The sequence below is a fragment of the Carlito syrichta genome, unplaced genomic scaffold (assembly GCF_000164805.1).
Source record: "Carlito syrichta isolate Samal-C Ts95f unplaced genomic scaffold, Tarsius_syrichta-2.0.1 Scaffold287501, whole genome shotgun sequence".
Classification (NCBI taxonomy): Eukaryota; Metazoa; Chordata; class Mammalia; order Primates; family Tarsiidae; genus Carlito; species Carlito syrichta.
In genome coordinates, this window is record NW_007231597.1 from 3,976 (window position 1) to 16,927 (window position 12,952).

The 12,952-nt window shown below is 37.8% G+C and overlaps 1 pseudogene; it reads left to right on the forward strand.

Moving 5' to 3' along the window:
- The first annotated feature begins 3,219 nt into the window (after nucleotides 1–3,219).
- LOC103254783 lies at nucleotides 3,220–6,097 on the forward strand (annotated as a pseudogene).
- Nucleotides 6,098–12,952: the final 6,855 nt, after the last annotated feature.

Sequence of the window (12,952 nt, forward strand, 5' to 3'; positions counted from 1 at the left end):
TTTAATCTATCTGGACTAAATCTTAGTAAGGTAAAGAGCATACATAATTATTTCTAGGTAATTAAATTATTATCATAGTCCACTTACTGAATTTTGCAGCTTCCCCAATGATTTGACATGCCATCTCTATGTAATAAGACTGGTAAATACACATTTCTACTTAATCCTGAGTGCATTTTATAGTGTAAAAATTTCTGTAGAATTATCTACTTCTTGTAAATTTTAAAGTTTATTAAAATAGGATTGTAAATAGAGCTTCTTTTTACATATCACTATTTTCTCAGCATGTGTGGTCATATACTTTTTAAAATTTTCAGTTTGGTTTGTTTATTTAGGACTGCAGAAGGATCAAGAGAGATCTTACCTACTCTATGGAAGTTAAAATAAATTGGGAACTGGAAGGAGTTTCCCTAAACTTCTCTTTCAAATTTTGTGTTAGAGCCTGTACTTGTTCTTGTATTGGGCTTATCCATCCCCATCACCCTCTTTCACTCCCATCACCCTCCCTCCCCATCCCACTCCCCACACCCAAAGGCGCATGTGTGGTACTATAAAACAGAATGCCTGCAGCCTGAAGCTGGAGGCTGTGTGGACCCATGCTTCTGGTTAGTCTGTTCTACCCTTTTCTAGTTTAAGTATTGTAACTATGGCATCCTGTCCGAGCATGTGAGGTTCCTACTTAATCGTGTATGGCCAAATACCAGAGACTGTTGAAAAATATGATTTTTCTCTGCATTTATACCACATTGGTATTCAGGTATATTCTCCAGGGAAAAGTGAAGCTTGTAAGATATGGATGGTGTGTACACCAACGGGACTTGACAGCACAATGCCTTAGGTAGTCTTTCTATAGCTTTTCTCAGTTCTCATGCCTCCCAGTTGTTTGCAGTTGTGAAAGGTTTCTATGAACTGCATGTTTGTGAATATTTAATGTATATCATGCTTCTTGGGGGACTGGATCAGCCACTATTCCTCTGTAAAATTCCTAGGCCAAGATCCTATGCTCAAACTTTCAATGGGGATGTTCCCTGCTTAATTGTATATTATAAGCAAAGAAACAAAGAGCCCGAAGGGAGAACAGTAGGAAATTACCAAATTATTTGAGATACATCATGTGTAGTAGACAGAATTTTGATCCTTGTAATTTCTGCCATCTTGATGTTACTCCTGTGGTTATATTTTGGTACGTGGCAAAAAGGACTTTGCAGATGTAATTAAGGTTACTAATCAGTTAATATTTAAATGGGAAAATTACCCTGGATATTTGTGTGGGCCCAGTGTAATCACACAGGCACTTAAAAGCAGAAGAGGAAGGCAGGGAGAGGCAGTAGAAGGGGAAGTCAGAGAGACAGAAAGCGCAAGAAGGATTTGCCACTGTTGTTGGCTCAAAAACTAAGGTGACCTTGTGTCAAAAAAACAACAACAGAGGCATCAATTGTACAATGGCAAGGAACTTAATTCTGCCAATAACCAGCAAGCTTGGAAGAGAGCCCCAAGCCCCATTTGAGAACCATAACTTCTGCCAGTATCTTAATTTCAGCTGTGTAAGACCCTCAGAACATGTAAGATAATAATTGGTGATATTTAAGCTGTTATGTTTGTGGTAATTTGATACGGAAGCAATAAATAACTAATACATAGTATAAAATACCATACATCTTTTAAAATTATGTTAGAAGTAATCATGCAGTGAGATTGTGAAACTAAACTCAAACTGTGACTCTGATTGTAGAGAGAATGTACTTTTCTTAATTTTTATCTGTAATTTATACAGCTTTCTTTCTTGAGTCCATATCTATAGGTTAGTGGGAAGAATGACCTCTGTTTAGTCTAGTTTTAAGCCTAGGCTGATAAATTAAATGGAATGACCTATGTTTAGTCTAGTTTTAAGCTTAGGCTGGTAAGTTAAAAAGAAAGGCTGATAATTTAAATGGTCACTTTGGGAAATATTCAGTCACTTTTTCATGAAAATGTTCAGTGTCTCTCAATTTCTTCCCTTCCTTCAACTTCCCTCTTTTAGGTGCTATATATTTGAAAGTGCATCCAAATGAATGATTTAGGAGAATGCATGACATTGGAAGGGAAGGAGATTCTTTAATATTCATGACAAATTTTAATTTATGCTATTTGCAGGTCTTCAGGACAATGTTTCTTCTGTTTCAATTCTATAGCCCAAGCTGGCACTCTGGACAGAAAAATTTGACTGGCTTAAGTCATATTCTTATTTTTCCCAGTTATGTTGGGCCTCTGCTGTCTCTGGCTGACCTTGCTGTGCCCCCCTTACATCTCCCTGGCAGAAGAAGACCCTTTGACATCTGGATGTGTCTGCTCTAACTCAGTTCGGAGGATGTGCTTTGTGGCTGCTGCTAGATTACCCCTGCTCCCTGCCTGTACTCTTCGACAGGCTATACATCAGGGCTCACAGTATTTTTGAATCTTGTCTCTATCATATGGAAACTAAGAATTTCTCAGGAAAAGCCAAATCTCTCTGGTGTCAGGCCGTGACCAAACCTGGGTAGAAGCCAGACCCTTTGTCTGCTTCTCTCAATACCTTCTTTCTGTCTCATTTTTATTTCCAATTATGTCTCCTATTATCAAAAGAACAGCTTTTGATATTTCCTCCCATTATCAAAAGAAAAGCTTTCTGAATTCATTGTCCTATGTAGAAGGTGTATATCTGGGGTTTTTTGTTTGTTTGTTTGTTTTTCTTTTTTGAGTTGTAGTCTCACTCTGTCGTCCAGGTTGGAGTGCAGTGGCACACTCACGGTCACCGCAGCCTCCACCTGCTGGGCTCAGGAGATCCTTTCACCTCAGCCTTCCAAGTAGCCAGAACTACAGGCGCGCACTACCATGAGCAGCTAAATTTTTGATTTATTGTAGAGACAAGGTCTCACCAGTTTGCCCAGGCTGGTCTTGAACCCACGGTTTCAGGCAATCCTCTTGCTTCAACCTCCCAAAGTGCTGGGATTATAGACTTGAGCCACCGTGCCCGGTTGAAGATGTATATCTGTCAAATACAAGTTTGCATCCATCAGGCATGGCTGTTGCAATTTAAATAGTGAAGATAAAAGAAGTTTGAAAATCCCATCTCAACAATGCTTGCCTCTTGAGCTAATTTTCTTGTGGCAAAATCCTAGTTTTCTTATCAGAAGCTTATTATTGCTTTGTTCTTTCCCTTTTCATTTCTTCTGAAACATATGTTCAGCTCCCTGTAGGAAGATGGATAAGGTAAGAGAGAGAACATATTCATAATGTTCAAAAATATCAACACATTAAAATTACTTACTGTCTTAGTAAAATGATGATATCTTGTTAAATAAAAGAATAAAGTTACAAAACAGTAAGTAAATTATAATCATATAGAAGAAAATTGAAAACCTGAGCACAGAGTTAACTTTAATTGCACAGTAGTAGAGATTTTGGATTTGTTTTGTGTTTTTCTTTTATAAATTTTCTTTTGTGAATATAAATTATTTTTATAATTTCATAAAGTAATGACAAATTGTTTTAAAACATAGAATACTTTTTTTTTTTTTTTTAGAAAGCAGGATTTATTGAGAGGACAGAAAAGTTCCAGCAGTGGGTTGCCTAATATAGGATGCTTAATCCATACAGTCTTTTTTCTTTTCTCTCCTTTTTTTTGCTGCAAGTTATTACTTCAGTTATTCTCCCCATTTCAGGTTCCAAAATGCCAACATCTTTTGCTAACTCGGTGTTTTTATGCAATTTGAAGTTTTCAAATCAACACGAATTCAGAGATTTTCAACATGGTTTCATAGCCTTTTCAAAATGTTAATATTTCTAGCTTCTCACTTTTCTTGGAATGCATTCTTACTCTTTGATCCTGTGTTTATTTGGTTTAATATTATTTTAACATTTAAATAGCTTAATTCTTATAGTTCAGATACATTTTTCTTAAATAACAATCTAATTGATTGTGTTGAGTGTCCAATATTGTGTCACTTTTGGGTACCATCAGGAGACAGAGAACATACTAGTTATTTGAGTAGAAGTAAGTTAATATTAACAATTGTTAATTAGGTATTGTTAAAGAAAGTCTAAGCTGGACAGAAGTGAAAGTGATGAGGATAGATTTTCATTAAATAAGACAACAAAAATGATTGCAATATGGGAAGAGAGACTCCAGAATAAAAATAGAACCGGGCTCAATTCCAAATACAATCAGAACAAATGGAGATTTAGAGCCAAGGAGCAACCGGGGATGGGGAGGGGTGTGGACCATTGATAGCTGAAAAATTACTAAGAGGAGACATCAAGTCTGAGGAGATTCTGGTTCAATTGACCTAACATTGTTCTTGCTAAAGGCTGGGCAGAGTGATCAGATATCACCTGGGGATAGTAGAGATGAAGAGTTTGATCAGATACCAAATATGTAGGGTGGGGAGTTCTGCTAAATGGACTTTTTAGACTCTACAAGGAAGTAATGATGGCTTTATTGAGGAGAGGGTTCAGGGGATTTTGACAAGTTTGATCAAGTGCTCCAGAGACCTGAAGTCAAAGCTGGTTTCTGACTCAGTCCTGTCCTGCGGTAGCCAGCCTCCTCTTTCTTTTCAACGTGACAGATGCCTCTGTGTCCTTCGCCAGGGACTTCCTGGCAGGTGGAGTGGCTGTAGCCATCTCCAAGACTGCAGGAGCACCCATCAAGCGAGTCAAGCTGCTGCTGCAGGTGCAGCATGCCAGCAAGTAAATCACTGCAGATAAGCAATACAAGGACATTATAGACTGTATGGTCCGTATCCCCAAGGAGCAGGGAGTCCTGTCTTTCTGGAGTGGTAATCTGGCCAATGTCATCAGATACTTCCCCACCCAGGCTTTCAACTTTGCCTTCAAAGATAAATACAAGCAGATCTTCCTGGGTGGTGTAGAAAATGAAATGTCGGACCTAGAGCGGGAAACCATTTTGTCTTGCTCCTAGACCCTAATACAATAATGAGAAACTAGAAACTGTACCCTGGAGGAATGCATTCTTTAGGTAAAGATTAATTTTGCTGTCTTTTCAGAAACCCAGATCCCTCAAACATGACCAGTATCTGCCCATTGTAATCTTAAAACAGACCCCTGAAGATGGTAAGACTGTGCTACCCAGTGTCTGGGAAACAGACCCTCTCTCTTCCTCAGTGTCTACAAATCATCCACCCGGTGCCTGGGAAGAGGGAACTAGCCCCCCTCCCTTCCTCAGGGTCTACAAATCATCCAACCAGCACCTGGGAAAGGGGAACCAGACCCCCTCCCTTCCCCACGATCAGCAAATCATCTTCAAGTGGCCAGCAAGGAAGTCAGGGCAGTCATGTCTACTTGATTGCAATACCTCCAGGGGAGAGGATTTAAGGCAGGGGCTTGGGGGATACGGGGCCACACTCATCTTAGAGTGCTGGCCCTCTTCCTTTCTGTGGGAAGTGATCTTTTTCCTAAATAAATCTTTTCTTTCTTCATTTCTTTGTGTTGCAAATCTTTGTGTTACTCAGATCTCTGGTTACCAGTGTGTACCTCCAGCCAGCCAGCTTCCAGCGGTGCTGTACCCCCTCCAAACCTTCTCTAACAGACAAAAGGGCCCAGTTTTGGAGCTACTTTGTAGGGAATCTGGCTTCAGGTGGTGCCGCTTGGGCCACATCCTTGTGTTTTGTGTACCCTCTTGATTTTGCTGGTACCCATCTATCAGCTGCCCACTTAAGGTCTACAAATCTGATGGGATTAAGGGCCTGTACCAAGGCTTTAACGTGTCTGTGCAGGGTATTATCTACCAAGCTGCCTACTATGGTATCTATGACACTGTGAAAGGAATGCTTCTGGATTCCAAGAATACGCTCATCATCATCAGCTAGGTGATTGCACAGTCTGTCACTGCGTTGCTGGGTTGACTTCCTATCCATTTGACACTGTTTGCTGCTGAATGATGATGCAGTCAAGGTGCAAAGGAACTGATATCGTGTACGCAGTCACACCTGACTGCTTGAGGAAGATTGCTCTTGACCAAGGAGGCAAAGCTTTTTTCAAGGGAGCATAGTCCAGTGTTCTCAGAGGCATAAGTAGTGCTTTTATGTTTGTTTTGTGTGAAGAAATTAAGAAGTACATGTAAGTTACTTCCCAGTTCCCCCCCATGAACAAACATGTTGTGTTATGTAACATAGCTTGAGCATTCTTGACAGACTTGTGGCTGTTTATCAATAGTAACTGTTTACTGGTTGAAAATGGGAAGCAATTATGTTCATTTGACCAGCTCTCTCTTAAAGCCATTTCCATGATGTTGATGATGGGACTCAATCATATTTCTTATTTCAGTCACTCCTGATAAATAGCAAGTTTGAAAACATGATCGTAAAAAACGTTTGATCAAGCAAAGAATCTTTGTCAATACAAAGATATTTAGTAGGAAATGAAAAGGGTAAAAGGTCAACTTTGAAGTACAGTATTGGGATAGTAGCAGTTGTTGAAAACAATTCTCACTCCCAGAGCTTGGGGAGCAAAGGACAGAAGTCTGAATTATTAAAACTCAGTAACTTAGAAGAGGAGCTCCACAGAGTCAACACTCAGAAGTTCAGAGTATAGGACTGACTGGACTGTGCTGGTGTCTGTAAGGTCAGGGGAGTCATGAGGCTGGCTCTGTAAGTGATGGAAAAATTGCAAACTGAGTACACCTGCTGCTGGGTTAAAGTAGAGAGGCAGAGGTGTTGCTCATTCTAATCCTAGGGAGTCTGGAAGCAAATAAGAAGGAGCAAATCTCTGCCTCCTCCATCCCAGCGGTCTCTCTCTATTGTCCTGTACTGGCAGAGTCTGGGGGAGACAGCTGGTAAAGTGAGAATGTGGTGTATAGCTTCAGCCCTGGAATTACAGAGCTGAGATACAAGAGTTGATGTGGAGTTGAGAGACGATTACTTAATAACTGGCACAGATATAAAATAATGAAAATATTTATATTTAAATAAAGTAAGAGACATCTTAAATTTCAAAAAACTGTTGTAGGATGAGAGTGTCCCTTCTCTCTTTGTGAATTTTGTAATCAGTGAGTTTTGTAAAGACTCAGGAATTTCAATCTCGAAGATAACAACTGCTTTCTAATCCCCAAAGAACATGAGGTACTAGTGTAGGATCTGGTGCCAAGGTTGAAACCAGAGACTAAATTATGTTTATGGTAGGGGAATCAACAGGAGAAGAGAAATAAATTATCTATATCAAATATTCAGCTTCATGAACATGGACACTGTGACTTTCATATGAAGGTGAATTTGAGGGAATTCTAGAAATTCAAACAAATTTATTTCCAAACTCATATTTTTTTGAGATGCCATGACATAGCCACTGAAATCTTTGCAAATATTATTTTTGGAGTGAGATGCAAATGACACTTTTTTCTTAATGCTAACTATAGGAAGTATTATACCACTATGTCAGTCAATTATATTCAAAACAATTCCAAAATGTTTATTGAAAATTTTTCAGATTGCAAGGAATGATGTCAATGATTAGCAATGACATCATTTTCAAGGAACTTAGAAGTTTTAAAAGATCTTTTGACATTTTACTTTTTCAGAAGTAGGAGAGGAATTAATTTTCTTATATTAAAAATAATCTTTGTATTATAAAACAAATGCATTAATATTATAGGAAACTTAGAAAGTACAGATAAACAAAAGCAGAAATAAAAATTACTGATAATTCTACCACAGAGAAATAAAGTGTTTATATTCTGATGTATAAGTTTCAGTTTGAGACTATACAGTACACACACACACACACACACAAACACACACACACACAATTACACATATATGCATATATAATTTATATGATGTTAAAATGTACAAATATATATATTTTCAATTTTATGTATCAACTTCATGTGTCATGGTTGCCCATTTTCTGGGTGTTTCTGTGATGGTGTTTTTGGAAAAGATTACCTTTTAAATTAGGACCTGTGCAAATATTTTTTAGTCTTTATTTTTTAGTAAACAATAGGTAATAAACATGTTCCATGGGTCTAAAGCATTTCTACAATATAATTTTAAATAAATCTATTATCCATACCAGATTTGATTCTGTCCAGAACATGGCATGTAATTCTTGTTAACCCTGTGAGGACAGTTTCACTATGACATTACATCATTGTGTTAGGCTAGACAGGCAGTTAGTCAGACATGAGTGGGTTAAAAAGGAGGCTCTGGAGGGTGACACCCATGAAGAAAGGAATATCCCAGGAATGTCCAAGAATTATTCACTCCAGGGCCATAACTCTCAACTTGTAGCTGATAACAACCTGGGAAGGGGGAAACCAAAACAAAGAGGGGATTCTGTGGTGTTGTGCAACTGCTTTAAAGACCAATTTGTTAGCTATATAACCTTCTTGGGGTGGTAGTAATGAGCAATGCCACCATTAGTTAAAATTTGTATTGATCACTGAACTCCAGGCATGCACAGAAGCCCTCAGTTATAGACCCTGGGCTGAGACTATGCAAAACCAAGGAAGAGACCAGTGAGAAAACTAAAAGAAAAGAAATTAGGAAATATAGAAAACATAGCACAAAAACCTTTGGGGCTGTTTCCAGCGGGTCAGCATGCTCCATTCTTTTTTGAAGTGTACTCTCTCTTGCCTAAATAAAGTTTCTCCTTGCTTTCCAGCTCTCTTGGCTGAATTATTACCTCCAGGAAGACAAGAACTGGGGATGTGCTGTTGAATTACCTGGTCAGTAACAATTGAAATAATATAACTAAATAACTGATCTATTGGTAGTTATAATGGGTATAGACCTAAAGAAGAAATTGAGGCAAAATTAACATACATGAAGAGTTTATCTTGGCCAAGATAAAGACCACTGCCTTGACTTAAGGAGCATTAGATATGAGCTCCATCCAACTTTTTTTTTTTTTTTTGAGTTGGAGTCTCACTCTGTCGCCCAGACTGGAGTGCAGTGGCCGCTCCCGGCCACCGCAGCCTCGACCTGCTGGGCTCCGGTGATCCTTCCACCTCAGCCTTCCAAGTATCCGGAACTACAGGCATGCGCTACCACACCCAGCTAATTTTTTGATTTATTATAGAGATGAGGTCTTGCTACCCAGGCAGGTCTCGAACCCGCGGGCTCAGGCAATCCACTCACCTCAGCCTCCCAAAGGCGCGGGATTACAGGCTGAGCCACTAAGCCCGGCTTTCCATCCAATCTTTGTAACAAGCAGGTTTTTAAAGGTAATAAAGGGGACAAAGTGTGGGCTGATACAAAGGTGTTAGTCAGAAATTTTCATTGATTTACAGAGATGACATCGATTGGTGACTGGTTATATGTTATTGAACAATAGAGTATGAGTTATGATGTCTGGTGTGTGGCACTTTTAGGTTAATTTCTAGCTACTTGTGGTGGCCCTCAGTCAGGAGTCTACATAGCAAGCAGCTTCAAAAGATGATTACTTAGCTCAAGGGAGGGAAGTGGGATGTGACTGCTGTCTCATTCCTCTGCCTCTCTGAAACTAATAATTTAGAGGAGGCTCTCATTCCTCAATTAAAAGTTTTCTTTCTCAAAGATGTATCTCATTTCTCATAAACAACTCTACCAAATACATATATTTAAAATTGGAACTGGGCATGGTGGCTCAAGCCTGTATTCCCAGCACTTTGGGAGACCAAGGCGAGAGGATTGCCTGAGCTTAGGGGTTTGAGACCAGCCTGGGCAATATGATGAGACCTTGTCTCTACAATAAATCAAAAAAATAAGCTGAGAGTGGTAGCGTGCACTTGTAGTTCCAGCTACTTGGAAGGCTGAGGTGGAAAGATTGCTTGAACCTAGCAGGTTAAGGCTGCGGTGGCCATGAGCATGCCACCACACTCCAGCCTGGGTGACAGAGTGAGACTCCAACTCAAAAAAAAAAAAAAAAAAAAGAAAAAGAAAAGAAAAAAAGGAGATTTGCACAAATCAACTAGTGTGATTTTTACTTTTATTTATTTACTTACCACTTGAGGTTTAACCTCTATAGCTACATCCATATGCCATCTATATTTTTTCTTTTAAGTATGTTCCATATCTTTTGCCTCTTTTCATAATTTGTATTTATTTGTCAGATCTAATTATTATTCTTATATTTCATAGACATTGATCCGTAGTTTAGAAATCACTTTCTCTGAGAATTAACTTCTAGGGTTGTTAACTTAACCTCTTTCCTTAGGGATTTAAGTTTGGAAAACTGACCGCCAAATGTTATTTTAAACAGAAGCTGTTGTAATTTTTTCTTCTTGAACAAATAAATGAACAAATAAATGAACGACTACGTGAATGAAAGGAAGGATGGATGAATGACACCTGAAGGTCTCTTTCTGGAGATTTTCCCTCAGTTGATCACAGAGACTTCTTTTCAAAGAGTAGTTTGGTAACCATGGCTGCTGGTCCCTTAAAGGTTCACTGAAAAAATCACTAACATCATGCAAGATTGATTAATAAGTATACAAATTTTGTTTAACGTGTATATAAGGGGGCCTTCAGAATGAAGACTCAACTTTTCAATGAGTTACAGAAACTTTAATACCATCTTAAGGTTACAGAAAGCATGGGGGTTTGCATACTGGGAAAATATGATATGGAAAGGAAAGGAAGAGGAATTCTGTTGAGGAGCAAGACATAGTTGGATTAATTAATGAATGGGAGAAATAGAGAATCATTTGCAAATAGTTCTCTTTGGAACCTGAACCTAAGAGACAGGCATTATGTTGTAAAGTCCTCTCCTTTTCTGTGACAGATGATTTTGAAAAAGAGAGGATGCGTCTTGGAGGCAAAAATACCACATTTGGGGTATGTTTCTTTGCACCCTTTCAGTATGTATGGATAATTTGTCTTGATAGGGTTGATGTCAATTGGGATTCTCAAACGCTTTAATCACCATGAGTCACTTCTACAGGCAGTCTTTAAATCTGGGCTACAGTCATGAAAAAGAGGAGATGTATTATGAAGAGTGTTTTAGACACAACTATTTTGATGGGGTTCAGAATATGCCACCCCAATATAGGACTGAAAGAGGCCAGAATATACCACCCCAAAATATACTTCTTTAGTCTAAGGATTATTATGTGCTATTATTTTGAGAAATTGCAGACACGGAAGCTCTGAGAGGTTACCCTTTTGTAAGATACATTTACATCTATAAAGGAAATATTCATTTGTAGATCTTTCATCTGCCTTGTCCCAGGTAAAGAAGGCTGACTAAACCATTAGGAACTCTTAGTTAATGAAGAAGGCATCAAACTTGTATCTGCATAGCAAATCTTACTCTTGTTTTATAGATTAATGGAGCTTTCCTTTTTCCTGTCTTTCCCAGCATCAGAGAACAATGGGTATTTAAGCCTGAAGTCTAAGACCACTTTTGGAGATCTACTCATTTTTCTGGGGTATTTTCCATGTATGCAGGAGTTGTACATGCATGTTATTAAACTTCTGTTTGTTTTTCTCTTGTTAATCTATCCTTTGTCACAGGAAGTTCTAGTTTAAGAACCTATGAAGTTTGAAGGAGAAAGTTATTTTTCCTTCTGTGCAGTTCCTTTCTCACAGTATCACTGGAAGATACTTGGGATCCTGTGTATACAACACAGATTTTACTAAATAGGAATAAAGTAATTGAATGAGAAAACCAAAGAATAATGTTTATTTTAGAATAAACAAAGATTTGTTATTGACCCACATGGCTTATCTTGCAGTGGAACCTCGGGTTACTTGCTATGGTTAAAAATGAATTCCATGGCAATGGAGAAAGCACAAAATAGTGGGCTTATTGGGAACTAAAATCCACACGTCCTTTATGAGCTCCAGCTAAATCAGCTTTTCATTTATTTTTAGAAAATACATCCAAAGCCTTAGGACAAACTGATAAAGAATTTCCTTTGGCATTTAGTCATTAAAAGATAAGGTTTGATTTCTCTCATGATTTTTGAGCCTATAAAATGAAGTAATATAAAGTACACCAAATATCACCTGAAGGTTTTTAACATGAAAAATCCTTGCATGAATTTGGTGTTATTTCTTTCTTTTGTCTTTACAACTTATGTGATCTAGAAAAATCCTTTACTATGTAAGTAGAAATATTCTACATATTCTACTTAGTTTATTTTAGATTTTAAGAGTTCTAAGTAAATAAAAAACAAAAAGCAAACCTAAAGAACTCCTACCCCACATCAAACTAAATCACTTCTGAGTCAACAAAAACAAACATAGGGAGTACAGCTAAACTTTTACCTTTATTCCTCAATCAATTATAATGAAAATTTTTCTTTTGAAGGCACAAAGATTAAAGCATAGAAATCTCAACGTGAACAAAGAAGATCAATAAATAACAATAGGAATAAAAACATAAGGAATTATTTAGTAATTTAACATATTTATGCAGGATAAGTTATGTATCTACATCTTAAACATAGGAGTAAGAATTTAGATTTTATGTTGGAACAGATATATTAAGCAAGTCATCTTTTAAAGAAGAAAATGCTATTATCTTTTTAATCATGAAACCAGTTCAGAAACTGTTGTGTTAACAAAATCTCAGATCTTCATGTGTTCATTCATAAAGTTTTTTATTCTTTAACACTGATTTCTACCCTCTAATAAAAATGTCAACAATGAGTAGCATCCATTGAGTTCTTAGTAAGAACAAGGTCTTGGTCTGTTTTGTATCTATTATTGCATTTAATTTTCACATCAATTCTCATTAATGTGTATAGAATGTCTGCAATGAGGCTTATACTTTGCTAGGTCCTAGTGAACCATTATTGAGGGAAAAAAAAGTAATACAAACATAAACCTAGTCCTAATCTTCACACAGTTTACAGTTTGGTACTTGCCTTGTGCGGCAGGCACTATCATAATCCCACATTTGTAGAAGAGAAAACAAAGGTCCAGAAAGACAATGTGTCTTGCTCACAGTAACCCTGTGTTAGGTGTTGAAGCTAAGGCTTAATCTGGGGTTTTCT